The sequence below is a fragment of the Notamacropus eugenii genome, chromosome 4 (assembly GCF_028372415.1).
Source record: "Notamacropus eugenii isolate mMacEug1 chromosome 4, mMacEug1.pri_v2, whole genome shotgun sequence".
NCBI lineage: Eukaryota > Metazoa > Chordata > Mammalia > Diprotodontia > Macropodidae > Notamacropus > Notamacropus eugenii.
The window spans coordinates 314,609,571-314,618,194 of NC_092875.1; the positions used below are offsets into that span (position 1 = coordinate 314,609,571).

The following is an 8,624-nucleotide window of genomic DNA, read 5'->3' on the forward strand; positions in this document are numbered from 1 at the left end:
TCCTCCAAGTTTTTTTTTTTTTTTAGTTAAAAGGGGCCATCCCTTGAGCAACTACCTCAAGAGGCCTATGCATTGAATGCCTATATCTCAAAGTAAAATGTGATAAGACCTTAGCCTAAAATAACCAAGATCTCACATTGTATATTAGGCCATCTCCAGTCATCCTGATGAATATCAGGCAACTGGATCCAGATGTCTCAGGAGAAGAAAGTGAGGCTCGTGATCTTTCATAATCCTCCCTAACTCAAATCAAAGTCAAGTGTCAAGTGTCAAAGTCATGTCATCATGTTGATATCGTAGTCCTCTGAGAATGAAGGACAAAAATACAATCTATGCACATGTTTACTCTTCTCACTGATACTTTCGATTGGTGGAATGTCTTTTACATGGAAGGAGGCTCACAATCATTTTTTTTCAATCAATTTTCAATCATATCTGACTTTTCATGAGCCACTTGGTGTGCTCTTAGCAAAAATAGTGGATGCAATTTCCTACACTGGTTCAATTTCTACATGAGAAAATTGAGACAAATAGGGATAAGTAACTTGTGAAGAGTTACACAGTGAGTAAGGGCCTCAGGCCAAATTTGAACTCAGGAAGATGAATCTTCTTGACTTCAGGTCCAGCAGTCCACCCACTACACCACCTAACTGCTCCCACAAGTGATATGTTTAGGAAGAGTACAGACTTTGAACATGGGTCAGTCAACATTTTCATTGTAGGTATAACCTAGAAGGAAAGTATATACAGCTATTTTAATAACCAATAGTTTCTCTCTGAAATGAAAACAAATATATATTAATGATGTTATCTCTCTGAGATGCTCATCTCTAAAGAATTAAAGCTGAATTAACCTCCAGAGTGTGATGGAGAAGCATCTAGTGGCATACACAGGCAAGAATGGAATATCTACAAGGTAACTGGAAAGTGAAATATTATAAAGTATATCATCAAAAATATACATGTAATCAAAAGAAGAACTGACACCATAATCAAAGGGAGGGATAACCAATGTTTAATCTACTTGCTCCACTGGGCTGTTCACAATGTAAGCAGAAATTACAGACATATTCCCAGGCTTTTGGCTTGGTACACTCAGTGCTGAACATATGGTAAATCATAGGTTTGACAGGTATGGAGAAGTTACAGTCTGCCTTTTTGTAGAGAATAGCAACATTGTTGACAACCCAGATCTGTTGCAGTACTGGAATAAGCCAAATGAAACATAATGGAAAGTTTTACTGTAAAAATGTGTATTCCAGACCTGTCTTTTCTCCTTCCCTGTTAATTATTATAGCAAAGACTATGTGTGCTATACATGATTGATTGCATTTTACTTGGTCAAAGTGTGAAATATAATTACTCATATCATCACAGATTTAGAGCTAGAAGAGCATTTAAAGGTCCTATAGTACAACCCCCTTATTTCACATACTAGGAAATTAATATGCAGAAATATTTCATGACCTGTTCAAGGTTATAGAAGATGTAACTGACTTAAGCAGGATTTTAATCCAGATCCTCAGACTCCAAAATCAGCATTCTTTCCACTGTAACACAGTGAGAATGTAGCTTCTTTGTTTGTTTAATTAATTGATTTATTTTTAGTTTTCTTTTATTATTTTTTATTTTTTTAAAGAAAGTCCTTTTTTATAAAAGTTCCCATATAAAATTCACAAACATACCCCACAATGTCCTGTGTTTTTGTAAATTTTCTTTTCTTAAGGTGTGGCCTAATATTCATACTAGTAATAGATCATTTTTTTCAATTGATTGCTCCTTGAACAGTTCTGAATACTGCCTCTTTTGTGCACCCTGTGAAGAGTTTTTGTGATACCTTCAATGGTCCAGTCAGGAAACTACACAGAACAGAGGCCAAATAATGCTGCCTCTTTAATCCACAAAGATTTCTGCAAGTTCTCTTGAATATTAGATTCAGTGATCTGAAAGAGTACTAGCTCCTGCAATCTTTACCTGGACATAGTGCTGCTTTTCTGTGCTGTTCCGTTCTGCTGAGCACTGGTGTAAACAGCTCTGTTATAACCTTCCTGGTTCCTAGCTATTTCAATAGTAAAACACTGCATCCTAGTTGCAAAGACAGTGTTTTCTTCACTATCCCACTGAGTACAATCCAGCTGCTGCAGCATACCGTAGTCGAAATCTTCAACAATACCATGAAACTTCATGCAAAATGGTCTCCGCTTTTCTTTAGCTAGTTCTGATTTGAGCTATTATGGGTCCAACATATCTGCCTTGAGCTTCCCAAAATTCTCTGGGAGCTCTGAATAGATCTGGTCATCCACTTCAGTGAATCTTAGGGAGAATGGGTCAACTGAAGAAATCAAATTGTAGCAAACATCAGCATACTGCATGGTCCTCATGGTCCAAAACATTTCAATGTTAAGGTCATTACCATAGGGCTCAGGTGGCAGAGAGAGAGCATGTGCCCCTAGCAGAAGCTCTCAGTGACCCAGTGCAGCTACCTCTGCTCCCTGCCACCACTGCTGTCCAGCAAACACATCCCCTACCCATTTTTAGTTTTCAATATTCATTTCCACAAAATGTTAAGTTCCAAATTTCCTCCCCATATCTCCCCTCCCCCCAGGCCAAGATGGCATACCTCTTACCCCCATCTGCCCTCCCTTCTGTCACCCCTTTTATTTTCTTCTCCTCTTTCTTTCTTATAGGGCAAGATATAGTACTATACCCCATTGCCTGCATGTTGTATTTTCCAGTTCCATCTAAAAGCAATTTTTAACATGCTTTTAAAACTTTGAGTTCTAAATTCTCTCCCTTTTCTCCTCCCCACCCATGCTCATTGAGAAGACAAGCAATTCAACAGAGGTTCGACAAGTGTAATTACGCAAAACACTTCCATAATGGTCATGTTGTGAAAAAAACTAATTATATTTTCCTCCATCATATTCTGCCTCCAACTTATTCTGTTTTCTTCTTTGAGGCTGTCCCTTTTCAAAAGTGTTTTCTTCTGACAACCTGTGAAAGCAAGCACCCAGACATACGCAGGAGGGCCTGTTCTCACAGGTTCTTAGATCTGCATTTCTAAAAGCAAAGTAACTTTTGAGGGGTCAACAAACACTTTAATCAAGCGCATGTATCATTCACTTAGTTCATGGGAAAGGTCAGCACCCTGAAATTCAGAGAAAATACACCAAAATCAAAATCAACAGACATGCTTTCAACTGTCTGACATTAGCCACACACACATCATCAATCAACAGACAGATTGAGCAGTCTGACCATTTCATACATACATATGACTAGATATACATTTTACCAGAGAAGGATGCATCAACATCTGAGTTTTCAAAGTCCGGGTGCTGCTTGGCAGCTTCCTAGTCTCATCTGGTGCACAAATTTTTTTCCAAATACTAAGCCCCAAAGTAAAACCTGACATGAGAGTATTTACACATGTTTTAATAGCCAGGGACATAGCAACTTCAGAGAACCCGTACTTCGTTAGAAAATTGACAAAAAGTGTGGGCCTTCCTACAAATTTTATTGAATCAAACTCCCCTTAAAGGGCAGGCCCGTTAATGCTTCTCATTAAGAAGTAAATAATGTTAACAATAAGCAAAATGCATTATCAGTACATAACCCTCTCCCCTAATCTACCTTCCCTTCTATCACCCCCCCCCAGCCTCTTCCATTTTACTTTCCTGTAGGATAAGACACTCAATTGAGTGTGTGCGTAAGCCAAATCTGATGACAGTAAGGTGGCACATTCATTCCGTCTCTCCTCCCCCACTTATCTTCCATTGTGTAACCTTTTCTTGCTTCTTTTATATGAGATAATTTACCCCATTCTTTCTCTCCCTTTCTCCTCCCATTACATTCCTCTTTCACCCCTTAATTTTATTTTAGATATCCTCCTTTCATATTCAACTAATTCTGTGTCCTCTCTCTCTCTTTGTCTCTGTCTATCTATCTATTTTTCCTCCAACTACTCTAACACTGATAAAGTTCTCATGAGTTATAAATGTAATCTTTCCATGTAGGAATGTAAAAAGTTCAACTTTAATAAGTCCCTTATAGCTTCTCTTTCCTGTTTACCTTTTCACGCTTCTCTTGATTCTTCTATTTGAAGGGTGAAATGTTCTGTTCAGTTCTAGTCTTTACATCAAGAATGCTGGAAAGTCCTGTATTTTGTTTAACATCCATTTTTCCCCCTGAAGTATTATACTCAGTTTTTCTGGGTAGATGATACTTGGCTTTAATCTTAGCTCATCTGACCTCTGGAATAGCCTATTCCAAACTTTCCAATCCCTTAATGTAGTAGCTGCTAGATACTGTGTTATCCTAACTGTAATTCCACAATTACTGCTGCTCTTGCTATAGCTGCCACCTCCCCCACATTGGGGCTGTAGCCAGACCTTCAGCGAGACCACACTCTTCTTTCAACCAGGTCCCACAGAGTTCTTCTATGCAATCTTTGGTATTTCACAGCTGCCAGCTTCTCAGTGCCCCAGGGCCTGCTCTGACCCTGTCTGTACAGGTGTGGTCCATGCCAGACTGCTCTCTGCTCCCAGTCCAGGGTGATATACTTTTCCTGTTGACCTTCCAGGTTGTCTTTAGCTGGAGATTTGCTTCACCCTGTCATTTTGTGGGTTCTGTAGCTCTAGAATTTGTTTAGGATCATTTTTACAGGTATTTGGAGGGCCTTGAGGAGAACTCAAGCAAGTCCCAACTTTTATTCCTCCATCTTGGCTCCACTCCTCAACATAACCTCTTAGGATAAAAGTCAACTTCCTCAGTCAATATTCAAATTAATTAAGCCCTCTAAGATGTTGTCCACATACCCTTTTCCTCTTTTATCTTCTGTTATATTCTTTTATCCAAAATTATTTGTAACATTCTAGAATTTTACAGTCAAAAGAGAATTTTGATACCATTAAGTCTTATCCTGGTCTGATGCATTAATCTCTTAAAATATGCTGGCACATAGTAATCTAAACATTTATGGTATATGTATTACCAATTTTCTAAAACTATTAGATATACAGTTTCAACCTGATCATCCCCAACTGGGAATAATATTCCACTTTAGAGTAGCTCTAATTTTGGAAATGTCTTTTATTGAGTTAAATATGTGTATGTTGTTTTTGTCATTGTTATTAGTGTTGTTGTTCAATTGTTTTTCAGTCCTGTTTAATTCTTTGTGACTCAGTTGGGGTTTTCTTGTGAGTAACATGCCATTTTTTTTCCTCAGGCTCATTTTACAGGTGAGGAAACTGAGACAAACAGGATTATGTGACTTGCTCAGGGTGACATAGCTGTTAAGTGTCTGAAGTCAAGTTATAACTTAGGAAGATCAGTCTTCCTGACTTCAAGCCTGGCTCTCTATCTAGTGTACCACCTAGCTGACACAGATGTGCAACACACACACATGCACACACATACATACTCTCTCTCTCTCTGTTTTTAGATAGATAGTGTATATGTATATACGTATGTATATGTAAATATATGTATGTATACATGTGCATAAATATGTGAGTATATGTATGTAACACATATATAGATATTGTATGCATATATGTAAGCACATAATTATGCATAGACATACACATACAAATATAAGTTGTATACTTATACATGTGTATAACTTTTGCCCATTGTTCTAATTATAAGTCCCAATAACCACACAGAATAATTTAATGCTGCTTTTAAACAGTCATTTTTATTTGAAATATTTTATGAAACTAACATGAGGTTTTTTTAATGTTCTCTTCACAAAACTAAATGGTTTTGATTTTTAAGATTTTGTCGAAACGACACCATTGCCATAATTTTATTTATTATTTTTTCCCTTATTTATTTATTTATTTGCTTATTTATTCCCCATAGTTGTCATGGCCACTTCTAAAATGTGGCATCTGGAAATGGAAACCATATTTAAAATGCTATGCCCCATAGAGCTGAACCCATTAATATCATTTCCTTTGATTTGGGAAAATATATTTCTATTAACATAGTCAAAGTCTGTCATTCTTAAACTTTGTGTTATCTGCAGATGCTATGTTTATTACATATATGCCTTCATCAAGTCATTAATAAAAATGAGCAGTGGAGGATAAAGGGCAGAGCCCTAGAGCATGCCACATTTTTGAGAATTTTAGTTATTATTGCACTAATCGGTAAAGTTGATACTTATTTTTACACTTTGTTCATTTTATCTCCTTTTCCAGTTGTTTTGTAATGTACATTTTTTTCTATGAGTATTTTGCATATTACCGTAAAAATTGTGAGGTCACTCAAGCCTATATCTCTTTGATGAAATTTATATTTCTGTGTTCAATATTCTTATCACTTTGAGTGTTCAGTTGCCAAACTGAAAGACTGATAATACTATTGAGAGAAGAAAGGATGGGTGGGTTTTCTGAATAATAATCATGTTTTACTGACAGCAGATCTTAGTTTTCAGGGAGATAAGTAAAGTCTTTGCAGCAATCAACTGGTTTAAGAGGAAGAAACAATTTATTTCAAATAAGTTAAGACTTCTTTAAAAAATAATAATTTTACGGTATGATTAGAATTAATGTTTGAAGCTAGTTTTACCATAATAAAATCTTATGGTTTACTAGAAATAAAATTCATTTCTGGAGTTACTTTTGTTTAACTTGAAGAAGAAAGAAGGAAAAATAACTTGTCTTTTATTAAAGCACAAATGTTATTTTGTTTCTGACAAATTTCTCACCATTTTCCCCTCCCTATCAATTTTAACAAGTCCATTTTATTTTGTGCTGGGTGTTTTTAATTATCAAATTTTACCTCTTCAAAAATCATAATATACTTAATTTATATGGTGTTTTTTCAAGTTCTGAAAATTAGTTATTTTTTCCCATTTTTAGTAAAACATGAACTTCTTGCTTTACTCCAATGAGGCCCAGTATGAACATTAACCATATTGCTAAACTTTAATGTTTATATAGTAACTGCAATGTTTTTTTTCACCATAAATTAATAGCAAAAGTTCCATAATGATATATTTTCTTTTAATTCAGAAAAGTATTGATTCTTTTGAGAGGACATTGCAATGGGTGCATGCAACCTCAGAGAATGGAAAAATTGATTTCAAGTAATGTTTCTGACAAATACAATGTATGGACCTACAAGAAATACATTGCTGCATTCAGTAAATTCTGTAAATTCTCTGAGACTATAAGGAAGCAAATAATCAAATAACTGAATAAGTAGAAAAATAAACAAATAGAATTTAATAAATAAGCAAATAAAAATATATCAGATAAAAAGGCATACAAGTAGATCATAGATAGATGAGTAGGTAAATAAATAAGCAAATTGATGGATGCATAATGAAATAAATGAATAATAAAAATAAATTTATATATATATGTATACACATATATACATATATATGTATATATATACACATATACACATACACACATATACTTTTAATTAGATTCTTCCATACTTTACCATACATAAATGTAATTTCCATGTGGCTCAGATCAGGATTCAGATAGATATCTACTAGTTTGTATAGAGTTGCTTATCAACTTCCTTTTGGAATACTGCAGAGTTTTGACCTGACCATGTGGCAGAAGAAGCATTGTGAAACAAAAAAGCAGGCAAATGGAAAAGTTAGAGGAATAGAAGCTAAGGGAGTTTATCATTCAGATGAGATAGACTGTGGACTGCTTTTCAGGAACCATAGGGTATCCGGAACCAAAGTAGGTCATGTGTAGAAATGATGTCCAGCATTGATGCTGCTCTGCTCAATTATCTAGAACTGGACATAATAACTAATGGCTTTCTATTTTCCCACTATCTTCAAAGATGGCTGACTATAGATAATCATTTTAATTGTATTTTAATATCCCCTGCATTCCATTCTGGTTTGGAAAGTATTTGCCCTAGTTTTAAAAGTTTCCTTTTTTTTTAACTAGCAAATGCTCTAAAATTCTTCTACAAGATAGCCAGGGGCCAGATATTCATATACACAGTAAAGAGTTGTTATTAATTTATTTTAGCAACTTACCCAAGAAGAGAGAATATTTACTGCGGTTTCAAGAATAAACCAGTAGCATTGTGGAACTTGCAGGGGCGAGTCAGCAGGAGTCATTAGTCATTTGGGTGCTGGGAAATATTTGTAAAGAAACTATATTCTAGAAGAGAAGGAACCAAGTGAATGGCTAGAGAGAAAATCATACCCCAACAGTGGAGCAAATTGTGAGGTAGTCCAAACCAAACAAATGAGTTTGTATCTGTCTGTGTGTGGATGAGGGGGTATATCTGTCTGCTTTACCAGCCTGTTTACCAGATCAGCAACGTTTTTGTTTTTTTTTCTTTTGCCAGTGTGATCTCATCCAGGATTCTTAAAAATTGCACCTTTGTTTTCTTTTTTTGATGCGGCTGAATCTGATTTAATTTATTTCAGCTTCTACCAATACTTTGTAGAAGTTTTTATTCTTTTCAAATATTTAACTTGAAAAATTTCAGAAGCTTCATTTATCACATTAATTTTTTGAAATATTTTTAATTTTTTCTTGTTTCTCCTTTTAATTGTTTCTTTTATTTTCACTTGTGATGTTATTCTGGTATCCCACAGACATTTACCTCTCTAATAATTAATCTACAAC

The 8,624-nt window shown here is 35.3% G+C and overlaps 1 pseudogene; it reads right to left on the reverse strand.

Annotated features, from left to right (window-relative positions):
• Positions 1 to 1,970: 1,970 nt before the first annotated feature.
• On the reverse strand, positions 1,971 to 8,107 carry LOC140502534 (protein PBDC1 pseudogene; annotated as a pseudogene).
• Positions 8,108 to 8,624: the final 517 nt, after the last annotated feature.